We start from the raw sequence: 13,568 nt of genomic DNA, 5'->3' as shown, positions 1-13,568 counted from the left end.
TTGGTCTAAACAATGCTTTGTACGTTTCCTCTCGGGCCACGGATACTTCCGGAATAGAATTGGTCCTTTATGGATGCCGTTCTGGGCCCTCCTGATGTAATATAGGAAACAGTTCCGGGAAGGGTATCTCTCCAGAAGGAGAGGAGGGATCATTTTAGTGGCCACACCACACGACGCAGTAGACGACAGTCGCTGTAAGTGCGAATGCATATTGAACCCTACCTCACCCACAAAAAAATGTTTTGTACGTGTGATTGTCAAAGCAATGTATTGGCAAAGTAGAAAATAAATAATGAATTTGCCTTGTTTCATTCCGAGCTGTCAGCCACATGGACACGGCGAAAAAACCAAATCAGCTGATTTACTGATACTACCTTTAATATATTCTCCTTGATTTTTATCAATGTGACAAAACAAATTTTTAAAAATTTATCAAAACAAATAAACGATTTCGTATCTGCAAGCGCGCTTAGTCAAAATTGCCTTCAAAATAATCGTATAATAATAAGGCGGTCGCCGTAGTTAAATGGGTTCATGCGTATCTAACGTTCGGTAGTGCCCGGATTCAAAATCCGCTAAGAGGGCGGAACAGCAACATAAAAGGATATATTTTCTAATAGCTGTCACCCCTAGGCAGGCAATGACAAACCTTCGAGCGTATTTCTGTTATGAAAAAGCTCCTCATAAAAAGTAGAGCTCCCATTGTTACTTCTGCATATTATATATTATTGACAAAATACGGACAAAAAAGCCTTTTCCTATATTAGTAGGCGAAAAGTTTATTGTTCAGGTCGAACGTACCCTCAAGTCTTTCAAATAATGTCTCCTACCTAACGCAAAGTATTAAACTTAATTTTACACCTGTTGATTGGGTGATAGCCAGGCAATATTCTGTGTACTCTAATACTGAAATCTGCTAGGTGGCGTTGCGGAGTTGAGCAGCTTCTTACGGGGTTTCTCACAGGCGCTCTTAGAGTTTCTGCTAGGTCTAGACGTCCAATTTGTTTCGGAATTGCTGCTTATTGACCTTAGTTTTAATGCTCTATTCTTTAAATGATAGTTTTCTTTAAGCGGACATTTCTACATAAATCCCAAATAATATTGCAATTGTACTTTAATAAACTTCATCCACTATAAAAAAAATAAAAATAAATAATTGGCGCGTACACTTCTGTTAGGTGTTTGGCCGAGCTCCTCCTCCTATTTTTGATGTGCGTCTTGGTGTTGTTCCACAAATGGAGGGATCTACAGTTTCAAGCCGACTCCGAACGGCAGATATTTTCATGAGGAGCTTTTTCATAGCAGAAATATACTCGGAGGTTTGCCATTGCCTGACGAGGGGCAACAGCTATTAGGAAAATGTTTTTATTAATTTTCCTTTCACCGAGATTCGAACCAACGACCTCTCTGTGAATTCCGAATGGTAATCACGCACCAACCCATTCGGCTACGGCGGCCACCATCATCCACTATACTTCCCCGATAAAGTGAGAAATCTGATATCGTTCCGAGTGTTCGCGATACCGATCTACACAAAATATGCATTGGAACAGCATCTGAATGCTTCTCTCAACAATTCTCACTAAGAGAAGCATTCAAACTATCAGAATACTGGTATTTTTCAAGCCGAGATTTCTTCAATTTCATTTTTTTTGTTTTGCTACGAGGCATCGTAAATGGTTAGGTCGCGATCAAGGCCATGGTCGGGTAACGACTAGGTAAAGGTAAGGTTGAGCGCCTGACTCGTAGAAGGAATTTTGCAAGTGCCATGTATATGCGGAACAGTCAAATCCATTCAAGACTTCCTGTGCGAATACGCTACTGAATTTTGAAAGTTTCGAAGTTATTTCTGAGGTTCCACCTTTTCGAGGCACCGTCTTATTGAAAGAACTGACTGGATCTGCTAAATAGAGACAATTTGATTGAGCACATCTTTCTCAGCAGCACTCCAACCTAATGAGCTGAAAGTTCTCAAACAGTTTTCATTATTTCGTATGCTCTTGACTTTTACCCGCAAGTACTTATGTACTTTTTCTTTCGTTGATTTCTTTTTCGTTAGTATTTTTTCATTTTCTTATAAATCAAAGCAAAACCTGTCATCAATGCGACTCTTGCGCTTCGTCAACATAACCACACATAAGCGCATATTCATACGTAACCACGCATACATACATAACCGCACATATACATACGTATACATCTAAGTACCCATACAAATGCTCATAGAGAATTGCGCGCCCATTATAGAATTCGAGTAATAAGCGAAAATCATAGGAAGAAATCAATTATCGAAGAGGCGAGAAATTTGTGAAGGCATCTTAATTAGAGGTGATTAGTGAAAATTGAATTGTCACTTCATGGATTTCATTCAATTGAGCAAAAATATTTACTTCTTTTGCCTTCACAAACCTATCATACAAACCATGGCTAACGCATAAATAATGTGAGTAAATAATAAAAGTATCAATTTTCATGTGGAACAAAACACACACACATACATATTTCTAATACATATTATATACATATACATACATATGTATGTACATACACACCCTTATTGTTCGTTTAATTGTGTGTACATTACAGGCATGAAAATGCGAATCATTGCCATACACAGCTTTTAATGAGGTGTGAAACGAAAGTGTAGAGAATATGTTGTTGTTGGGCAAGTGGGCAAGGAGCAGCATACATCGGTTAATGATGCATTATAAGTTAGCTTTTGAGCAGCTTGAAAATTATCGGCAATGAATTTATTTTTAAAATGTACCTGTGTGAATGTGTGTATGTATGTACATATGTATATGTAGGTGTGTTACGTTTTCAAGTAACTAAAAAAGCGTTGAAAAAGGTAAATAAAATTAAAAAAACAAAATCTGAACAGAATTGGCAGCGAAAGAGTTCAATTTCTTTAAATAAACGACTGAATTTCACGACGTTAACCGTTCAATGTTGCAAGTTAGTATGTGCGTATGTATGTGTGTATGTATTTTTTTATTTCTAATTATTTGCTAGGATTATTCATCTTCTTATTTAATTTAATTTGTTTTAGATATTCATTTATAGATTAAATCCGCTACTGCCCAAGTAACTATAATTTTTTTTTCTAATTTCTAAAACTATTAAATTTCCAAAAAATTTCGTAAACTTAACTTCAACTAACTACTCTGACAGTAAAGCAGTCAAAAAATCTCTACACTGCCAAAATGCTTCATCCGAAGCAGCAACTGCATGTAGAACTATTCTGGGTTTCTGAATAATAGAGACATTCCTGAAAATTGTAACGCAGATAAGCTGAGCTGGAGGAGAATCAGATCTTAATTCAGTCTGCTCTACCCAGAATGTGGGCATTCCATTTACCTCGAAATTTGAAGAGCACGTAACGTAAAGCGTGCTCTACTCCGCAGCGTTACCTAATAAAACAGCAGATTCCAACATTGGAGTACAAAGAATGTTACCTTTCTATCACCCAATCAAGAGATGTAAGATCAAGTTTTGCACGTTTTGTTAGGAAGGAGAAATTCTTTGAAGGGCTTGAGTGCACGTTCGACCCGAATAATAAACTTTTCCCTTGCTACGAGTAATACAAGAAAAGGCTTTTTTGTCCATCTTTTGTGAATCACATGCACAAGTCACAAGGCCTTGGAAAACTATAATAGCAACGTACTAAAATCCCCAAATGTTATAAGCCGAGACTCAAGTTCACTCAATAAGAGTCCAATTCTCGTTAAAAGCAGAGAGTGGATCAATATTTTTCTTGCTTTTCATACAGCTGTCCTGTGAAATGTACTGCGCTCACCGCTACTCAGCTTTGACTGGTAGGTTAGCGGCGGAAAAAGTTGATTTTATAACCAGCAATCGCAAGACCAAGCTGCATGAGCTCGCTTTTGCATTCTCTTTCTAGCGAAACACTAATTTCGTAAGTTTGTTTTATATCCAGGAATTGGTAATAGAACGAATGCACAGTCGACATGACACGCACACGCAATTTTGTGCGAAATACGAGCTCAAAATCCTGCATGAATTAATTCTCCAAAGAACTAGACATTCCAACTACCAACACTTTGGAAGGACCGACTGTACCCGGACCCTCGAACTGTAACTAAACAAAAAGGCCATAAATTTAGTTTGGAAAATTACTTTTATTCAATTCAAAGTAAAACATGTGTGAATTTAATAAAAAATTAAGAATCAATTTACTTTTGCTCGATATAACCAGCTTTTGCCTTGACTATGGTCTTGAGACGGTCCAGAAACGAATCGCAAGCTGCCCGAATGTGACTGGCAGATATTTTGGCCCACTCGCGGTTAATAGCTTTTTCCAGCGCCTCGAAACTGGTGAATCTTTTAGTTCGGACCTCGCTCTCCAAAATGGCCTTAAGAGAATAATCTATCGCACTCGCGTTTGGTGAATTTGAGAGCCATTGTGTGGACGTTATGAAGTTCGGAACGTTGTTTCTTAGCCATTCTTGGATTCGATTTTTGTGCAAAGTCACCTGTTTCTCTCGGGATCTAAGGCGACGAAGGGCTAGAAGCTAGAAACTGTTTTTCTTTGTATCAAGTAACTGTGCCAGTTGTCGTAGCCAAATGGATTTGTGCGTGTTACTACCATTCAGCAGGGTACAGATGCGAGGCATCAAGTGATAGAAAAAAGTTTATCTAATAGCGATAGTCCCTAGGCAGGCAATGGCAAACCTCCGCGTGTATTTGTGCCATGAAAGAGCTTCTCATGAAAACCGTCTACCCTTCGGAGCAGGCATCAAGAGCAGGAGGAGCTTTGCCAAACACCCAAAAGAGAAAGTACGTGCCATTTACATACTTGCAACTGACAAAAATACTAGCCAAATCTAGTTTTTGACTTCGTTACAAGCCTAGTACTTAGTAATATTTAGTATTCCAAATGAACTGGCTATGCAGTGCACCATGAACGACATGTTTGTCTCTGAACACAGATCCACTCCGGAATATAGCATCGCTCACGAGCTGGAATGAAAGGGAAATGCTCCGTCAACTCTGTTCGGTATGTGGGCATCCCTTTATGCTCAAGCAAGCTTTGGATAAGGTCGAACAACATCTCACAGACGAACACTTGATGGACGTGGGAGCTCACTCGAGAAGTAGAGAATACAGAACTAGGTCCCTCTTCATTCAATGTCGGCCTTCCAATAGTACAGTGGGTATTATCATCGCCGTGCACTGCAGGGAACGCCTGGAAGCGCATGAGGTTTCGCTTCACTTCTGTCGCAGCTGCAGAAACGAGAAAGAAGTGGAGAGTGTTGAACACTTTCCCTGCCACTGTCCCGCTCTAGCCACAACGTGACATCGCTGTATAAACTCTTACTTCCTTGGCTGCCAAGCACACTTTACAGCTACAAGAATCCACAATATTTCATCGTTTATCAGAGAGAAGAGGTTTTCACCACATCGAGAATTAGGCAAGGAGCTGTATGCTCAAACAAGTGACACCACAATGGGCTTGAAGATTTAAGTCGGCACCTATATATTCTCATGGAGAGTGACAACCAACGTAGCCTAATCTTACCTAAGCATCAAGCCTAGTAGCACCACAAATCTGTATATTTTTAAACCACATTTCTTTCCTAATGAATCAGCTCTCATATCGCATACCTCACTACTCGTCCTACTGGAGTTATTGGCGCATTTTTCTATTGTATACTACGGATTCCCATAAATTTGATCTTCCACAAAGCGCCCGCTTCACACTCTTCCACTATGAAGTGTTAAGTGTTTACACTCAATACAACTTCATGTACTCGTACTTGTCGATTACCCCCAGCGCATTTTACTACCGCTCCACGCATTCAACTCCCCAATCAACCTGTTCGATTTAACGATCAAATCTCGATCGCCTAGGCATCATGGGTTGGCTTTTAGCCCGCGTCGAGATGTTATCTAGAGCTATTTAAATAGCAGAAGCAGCCAAACGGAATGTGTTGCTCGCATAGTTTTGCAACTTTTAAGGCATTCAAGCGAAAGATACTAACGCTGAAAAGGCAATATGTTCGCAGGCTGACATAAGAGGAAGCACTCCCTGCCGCGACCACATTTCTCGCTCTGCACACCGCCATACCGACAGAAGCTTATTTGCAGTGCCCACATTCATGGAGTGTTGTGACGCGTGTATCGCAACGGGTGTTGTTCAACGCTTGTAATGCGCGCCAAATCGGGCAGAATGTCGGTTAGTTGCAGTGTGTTGGCAGCGTGGAGTGTGAGCGTAGTGCTGCGGGGATGTTGCACTACTTTGTTGTTGGCATGCATGTACGTACATACACAAGTACATAAAAGCACTTGGTGGTATCAACCTTCACAAAGCCTGCTCGTGTTGCACTTTATTGGCAAACAAGCGACATGAGTACGACGAGCAGAAACATGCTGCCTTAAGTCGCTGGGTCTTGTCTCCGGCTTTGTTTGGCTTTCCGACGGCTGCCGGTTCTTCAAACTTTTTCGCAAAGCAACTAGCCATTTGTAGTTGAACTGTTTGTCTTTTCCGTCCGCGTGTCCGTCCCTCCAACTGTACACACATTAATTACATACATACATACATGTTTATATGTATATTAGCTCTAGTCATCCGTTCATTGTTGCTGCTGTGTCAGCAAATTGTCTGCTATCTTCTGCCAGTCGCGTCTTAGCAATCCATCAGACACTTTTTAACGTTTCGCATTCGTATTCGCCTTCGAAGTTAGACGTTCTTCAAGGCTGCTTTGTCGTTCCTTCCTTTGTACTCGTATTAGACAAACTCGCTTACAAATGGAGACATGAAAGGAGAATTACGCTGACATTACGCGAGGCTTAAATTGCCGGTTCAATGTGCAGTGGCTATTTGCGAGCCGATAGATAGAAAAAAGGGGGTGGTAGCGCAGTAAAGGGAACCGCTGTGAAAAAGGCGTCCCTTCTTTGCGTGTTGTTATTGGTTTTTTCGTCTTTTTTGTTAAAGCGCTTTTGTGATACAAATACGGGCATTAGTAAAAAAAACCCTTTTCTAATTCAAACTTTAAATTTCGAAGGAAGTATCAGACTCATGCTGAGCGATTCTTTGGTTGTTCATTTTGGCAACCTCACTTTCATTTTGAAATAGAGAAAAACAAGCAAGGAAGGTCAATTTGGTCGGGAGTGAACTTTATATACCCGCGCACATTATGGTAAAATTAAATTTGCGCTGGCTATTCATTTTTTTGAATCACACAAACTCATAGACAACGAGGATTTATTGCTTGTAACATCAGACGGATAATAATAATTATGACGGATCAAAATGAGGCGGGAGGCAATACACCTCAATAATTTTTTTTCCGATTTTTCCCAATATTTTTTTCTTTCTTTTACAATTTCTTCTTTTTTTGTGTTTTTTTTTTAATAATTTTTGTTTTCGCAATAATTTTTTCTGCGTTTTTTCAATTTTTTTTTGCGGAGAGTTTTTCAATATTTTGTTTTTTAATATATTTTCAGTAATAGTTTTTTTTGGGTTTTCAAAATACTTTCTCTCTTTATTTTTGCTTTTGTAGTTGATTTTTGTATTGTAATATTTTTTTAATAATTTGTTGTGCTCCTTGTGTTGTGTCTTAATAATCTTTTTTGCGTGTTTTGTTTTTCGATATTTTTTAAATATTTTTAAATTTTTTTTTTTTTTGGCTTTCAGTAATTTTTTTCGTTTTTTGTTCTTCACTATTTCTTTTTATAATTTGTTTGTTTTTGTTTTCACTCATCTTTTTTCTGTATTTTTAATATATTTTGCGTTAATTTTTTTTCAATATTTTAAAATGTTTTAATTATTATTTAAAACTTTTGTTTTTCTGGCTTCAATAATCTTTTACTCTGTAGTTTTTCTTTTGTTTTTCTTTTCCCCAATATATTTTTTCCAATTTTTTTCAATAATTTCTCTTCTATTTTTCAATGTATTTTTTTAATAATTTTTTTGTCAATAATTTATGTTTTTATAATTTTTTTTTTTGTAATAATTTTAATCATTAATATTATTTTTTTGGGTTTTCAAAATCTTTTTTTTTGTTTTTTTAATATTTTTTTTGTTTATTTTTTAATACTTTTTTTATTTTTTTTTTTTTGGCTTTGAATAATCTTTTTCTCTTTTTTTTCGTATCTTTGTTTTTTTCGAATAATTTTTTTTCAATCTCTTTTCAATAGTATCTTCAAAAAATTTGTTTAATAATTTTTTCCCACTATTCTGTTTTTTGGTTTTGAGTAACCTTCTTTTTGTTTTCCCAATATTTTTTTGTTGTGGTTTCTCTAATTTCAATAATCTTTTTTATCAATTTTTGCAGTATTTTTTTCTTTTGTTTTTGTTTTTTTTTTTAAATCATATTTTGATTCAAATATTTTTTTTCAATATTTTTTTTTTTTGAATATAATTATCCTTTTTCTGTTTTTCAATGATTTTTTCTTTTAATAATTTATTTTGTCATAATGTTTTTTTTTGTTGTCAATAATCTTTTTTATCCGTTTTTCAGTATTTTTTTCTTTCTTTTTTATATATTGACTCAATTAATGCTTTTTTTCAAATATGTTTTTTCAATATTTTTTTTTTTCAATATTTTTCTTACCTCTTTTTCTGTTTTTCAATGATTTGTTTTAATAATTTATTTTCAATAATTTTTTTTAGCTGTCAATAATCTTCTTTTCCTATTTTTTCCAATATTTTCCTTCAATATATGTATATTTTTTTTTCGTTTCAATAAACTTTTCTTGGTTTCTTTTTAGTTTTTTGCAATATTTTTTTGTAAAATTTTCTTAATTTTTTTTTCTGTTATCCGAAGCCAATGCGGTCAACTAAATGGCCAATAAATGTAGTAGCAACAGAAAAGCAATTGCAGCTCTAGAAAGCTGGCATCAACCGACCAAGGCAAAAAAGCAATTACGCACACTCAGAGAGTGATTACACACGGCATTGTTTTGCCTCACGCGTGCTTAGTTGGCCGAGTGGCGCTGAACCGGCAGTGAGTTTCCAATTTAGATGTCCACTTATGCAAAGCAATCAGAGCCGACGATGCGAAAGCGCATAAAAAGTGAATACTAGCAGCAGCAGCTCAAAAACCAAAAACAAAATTAAAAAAGGTAGCCAAGATTAGAAAAAATCAGATTACAAAAACAAGGTGGCGGCTTATGCAACGTTTTACGCGTGAGCGCAAGCTTTTAACTTTTACTGCCCGCGCGGACGACTGTAGCCAACTGTTTGCATATGTACGTATGTATGTATGCCGACGTGTATGTACGTTAATCCATCTGCATGCGCGTCTGCCAACTGTCCGCCTGCTAGCCAACTGATTTGATGCTAATTTTATCATTTCTTTCACTATTCACCTCGTCTGTCGACCAGTTTGTTTGTCTATCCAAGTCAGTGTGGCTAAATGTTTGTGTCACTGTGCCTAAGCGTGCAGCTAGTGGGCAAAAAAACAACAACTAAATATTTGTATACACACACATACACACATGCATACATCCATGCATATGCCTGCGCTAAGCACTTTGCGTTCAATCCACCTCGTCTATCCGCCCGCGTTTCGCTTTAAAATTTCATTTGTTTTTCGGTTGTCCTCGTCGCGCTTTTTACCGTTAATGCAACTGTTATTATAAAAATGTGTTTTTATATGTTGGTATGTAAATATGTATGTATATATCTAAGAGCTAGTCTAGTGGCTGCTCAGCCACTCGTCCACTCAGCCACCATCCCACAAGCAGATGCACATAAAACGCATTCTAAGCTGTCTGCGCTTGACGCGTGCGGCATTTAGATGCACTCTGTGGAATGCCTCAACAGTCGGAACGATTGTCAGTCGGAAAATGCGTGAAATTGGCAACTTAATAAAAATAAAAATTTTACACTTTTAATGGAGATTAAAATATTTAAAATGAGACAAAAAATTGTAATCCGAATTAGATGAATAAAAATAGATGTGTACACACACATCCATATGTACATCTATATATTTTAACCGAATGGCAAGCGCAATAGGATTTTTAAATAAATTAAAGGAAAACTAAAGTTAAAAAAATATAAAAAATAACTAACGAGTCCACGAAAAATCGCCTGAAAGTAGGGTGCAGTATAAAAGGAAGCGGCTGGTGGTTGAACCAAATTGTGCGCTAATTGCGATGAAATGCTTTCGACTTAACATTTTTATGGTAAATTGGATGAGGCTAAGAATATCCGATTTTCATTTTTTTTTAGTTTATCGATTGTCGATAGCAGCGCTGTGTTTCCGACGGCATGTTTAAAGGGATGCAACTAAATGCTCTTTAGGACTTTTCAAAGGGATTTTTAATGTACCTTCATCAAAGTACAAATTTAGTCAGTCAATGGCAGCGAAATCATGCCACAAATGCTACAATGACACACTGAAAAAATCACCAAAAGTCTGCTAGCAAAATCAAAAAGATTTTGAGAGGACAGTAACCCAAGAAGTAGGTATCGTTTTCGACCCAGATGGAACAGGTATCAAATGAGCAACTACATTTGTAACTGCGACAGTTCAAGAAACCAAAAGAAGCCCCAAAACCCATACTCTCAGCCATCGAAGACGAATTGTGCGTAAAATTCTATCATACACCAGATGTCTATTATGAAATCAGACTCCTTTGTAGCCAAGTATTCCGCCATAAGTCAATCTCGACGGCAGCTCTCCATCAATTTTCAATATGGAGAGAAATAATCTCAAAAAAGGTGACTTAAAACCTGTTTACCACAGTTCCGTAGAAGAATAACTGACTTTCAGTAATGTGCAAGAATCAGAACTCTTTAATCTAAAACTCAGATTATTTTCCATATTATGATTTCCGGTGGAAGTATATTTATTTAGCGTTTGGTCGAGCACCCCCTCCAATTTTTGGTATGCGACTTGATATTGTTCCACAAATGGAGAGACTGACTGTTTTACAACGCTCCCAAAGGGCAGATGATTTTTATGAGGAGCTTTTTCATAGCAAATATAGGTACGCTATGTGGGTTGCCATTGCTTGCCGAGGGACGATCGGTATGTGAAAGACCTATTTCTGTAATTTGATGATTCCAGCCCAGAGAGAGTACTACAGTTTATACGTATATTGCGGTCGCACATCTAACATCTGTGAAACTGTACCATTCATAAATTCTAAGTGATTCTGTGTTTGTCTTTTAACACCCACATTGGTGATAATCGTAAGCAGATCTTGTAGAAAAGGTAAAGATGCAAATAGGTCTGAGATTCGTCTCAACAGCAGAATTTATGGTGCTTACCTGCTCGAAATCCGCCCGCTTGCCTTAGAGACTGGCATCTTATCAGAAGGACCCTAGAAAGAAGAGATAATCCAGGAAAGGTCGCAGTAGCAGGGAAATGTCGTCATAGAAAATGCATCCAAAGAAGCTTTACGGCATTTTTCAATTTGCCAACTCCGCGTAGTGCTGAAATCGCTAAATTATTGGTACCCCAGAAGGCAGCGCAGAGCACAAAAACAAAAAAAGCAAAAAGATAAGAGTTTTTAATTTAGGTTAGGCGATGCCTGACGATTACCTTTACTATCTCGGATTTTCTTCTCGCAGAACGAACCGTTTTGTTTAATAGCGTCAGTACAAAGAGAATCTGCCAAATTCTTGAATCTATGGGGAAAATATTAGTATTGCCAAATCTTCGACTAATGGTGCCGCCATCGGATTTTTAAGTCTGCTTGCTTACTAAACCGCCACAATTTCTTCAGCCAAAGCACATTTCCTGCTAGAGTATAAGTGGGGGTTACGAATGTAACCTTCATTGGCTTCATTTGCTTAGGTGGAACGCTGAGAGGGTGTCCATAGAAGCCACCTTAGTTTTCTGTTTTATAGGAAACATATTTTCTGAGGATACTTTAGAGAAAATGGTTGTAATTTCTTTTTAAACAGCTTATAACTGGAGACGAAAGATGCCATTGATTTATTTATTTATTTGAGCTTCTGGCTACAAATTTTACAGGTTAGAGTTACAATCATAAACTTATACTGACTAAATACTAAGTCGTTGTTTGATCTGCGTAAGGAGTGGCCAAGCCAGTTCCACTGACGTTTTAGTAATTTCAGTTGCATGTGATCCGTAGATCAAAGCAGAACTTATTTCGGCTTCGACGGCTGAAATAATATGAGTCTGAGAGATATCTCTGCCTCATTATCACGATAACTAATCCCAGCGCTTGGAACTTCCTTTCATATTCCCCCAAGAGAAGAGTGGGCGGGGTGTAACATTTGGAGACAGGGAATGGCAAACATGAACCTCTGTTGAGTTTTCCAAGCGGAGGTAGCTGCAATTAAAGAAGCAGTGGATTGGTTGATTTCTTCTGTAATTACTATAAAGGATGTAAATATTCACTCCGACAGCCAAGCGGCAATTAGGGTTTTGGGCTTGTTGTTTGTGCATTCGAAATTAAACGGGGATGCCTGCCTTCTTTCTCGATTACATCAGAATACCTCGATATTAGGAACATTTGGATTCCCGGTCACATCGACATAGAGGGAAATTGCTGGACTGAGGAGCTGGCTAGACAGCTCAGGAGTCAGTTTCATCGCAAAATGAGAAGCTTGGGGTTCCCTTGAGAACCTGTGGTCTACTACTGGAGGGAACTTCTAAGGCTAACGAAGCCGGGAAGGTTGGGATTTCTTCAAATCCTCTCTGCAGAAGCCCTCAAAGTTATGGTATCACAACAAACAAATTTTGAATTTTTGTCCAAGTGGGCTTCTCGCAAGCCATTTAAGGGGTTACATCTAGTTAGAATTTTCAAAAAATCGATTTTTTTTTATTTCATTTTTGTAATGTACATATATTTAAGTAAACGCTATGAAAATTTCAAGTCATTCCGAAGATTATTTTTGAAGTTATACGCATAAATGTAACGACGCGTCAGAGCACTTTAAATTGCTTTTAAAACTTTAACCTTGTTTTTCTCAAAACTGTACTATATTTTCTAGTACTTAATCGAAGCTTTTTTAAAACCGATAAACATTTTTTTGTTTATACACAATTTAAGGCCAAAACTATTCCAAAAAATAGATTTTTTTTTTTGAGAAGCCGCCATTTTGTCAATAAATTTTTTTTTGCTTATTCCTTCGATTAATTACAAGAATATACAATACTTTAATTAAATCCGTTTGGTTTTTTCATTTCAGATAATCCATTTCGGAGATATAGTGGTCACCGTAAAACGTCTTTTTTTGGAGGGGTTCCTGGAAATCTGCTGTAGCAGCTATAAAAACTGTTATTCTTGCAAATAAAATTTTTTTAAATATTATTCAAAGTTACCATAATATGTGTACAAAGGCTTAAAACAATTAATTCAGAAGTTTTCTCAGGAACATTTTTTTAAAAACCTCATTTTTCAGGGCTTCTAACTAGATGTAACCCCTTAACCTAACCTAATCTCAGCAATCCTAGTGAATAGCTTCTTCATGAAGTTTCTCCTATTTGCAAATGTGAGATGCTTCAGTTTCCCAAAGTTAGCTAATTACTAATGGCTCTATGGCGTTTTAGAGACCTTCGTTTGTCTTGGCGTGCAGCTGTACGTGGGCAAATAAATACTAATGTGGTAATTTATAATCA

The sequence above is a fragment of the Anastrepha ludens genome, chromosome 6, assembly GCF_028408465.1.
Source record: "Anastrepha ludens isolate Willacy chromosome 6, idAnaLude1.1, whole genome shotgun sequence".
NCBI lineage: Eukaryota > Metazoa > Arthropoda > Insecta > Diptera > Tephritidae > Anastrepha > Anastrepha ludens.
Note: the sequence above shows the minus strand (reverse complement) of the source record.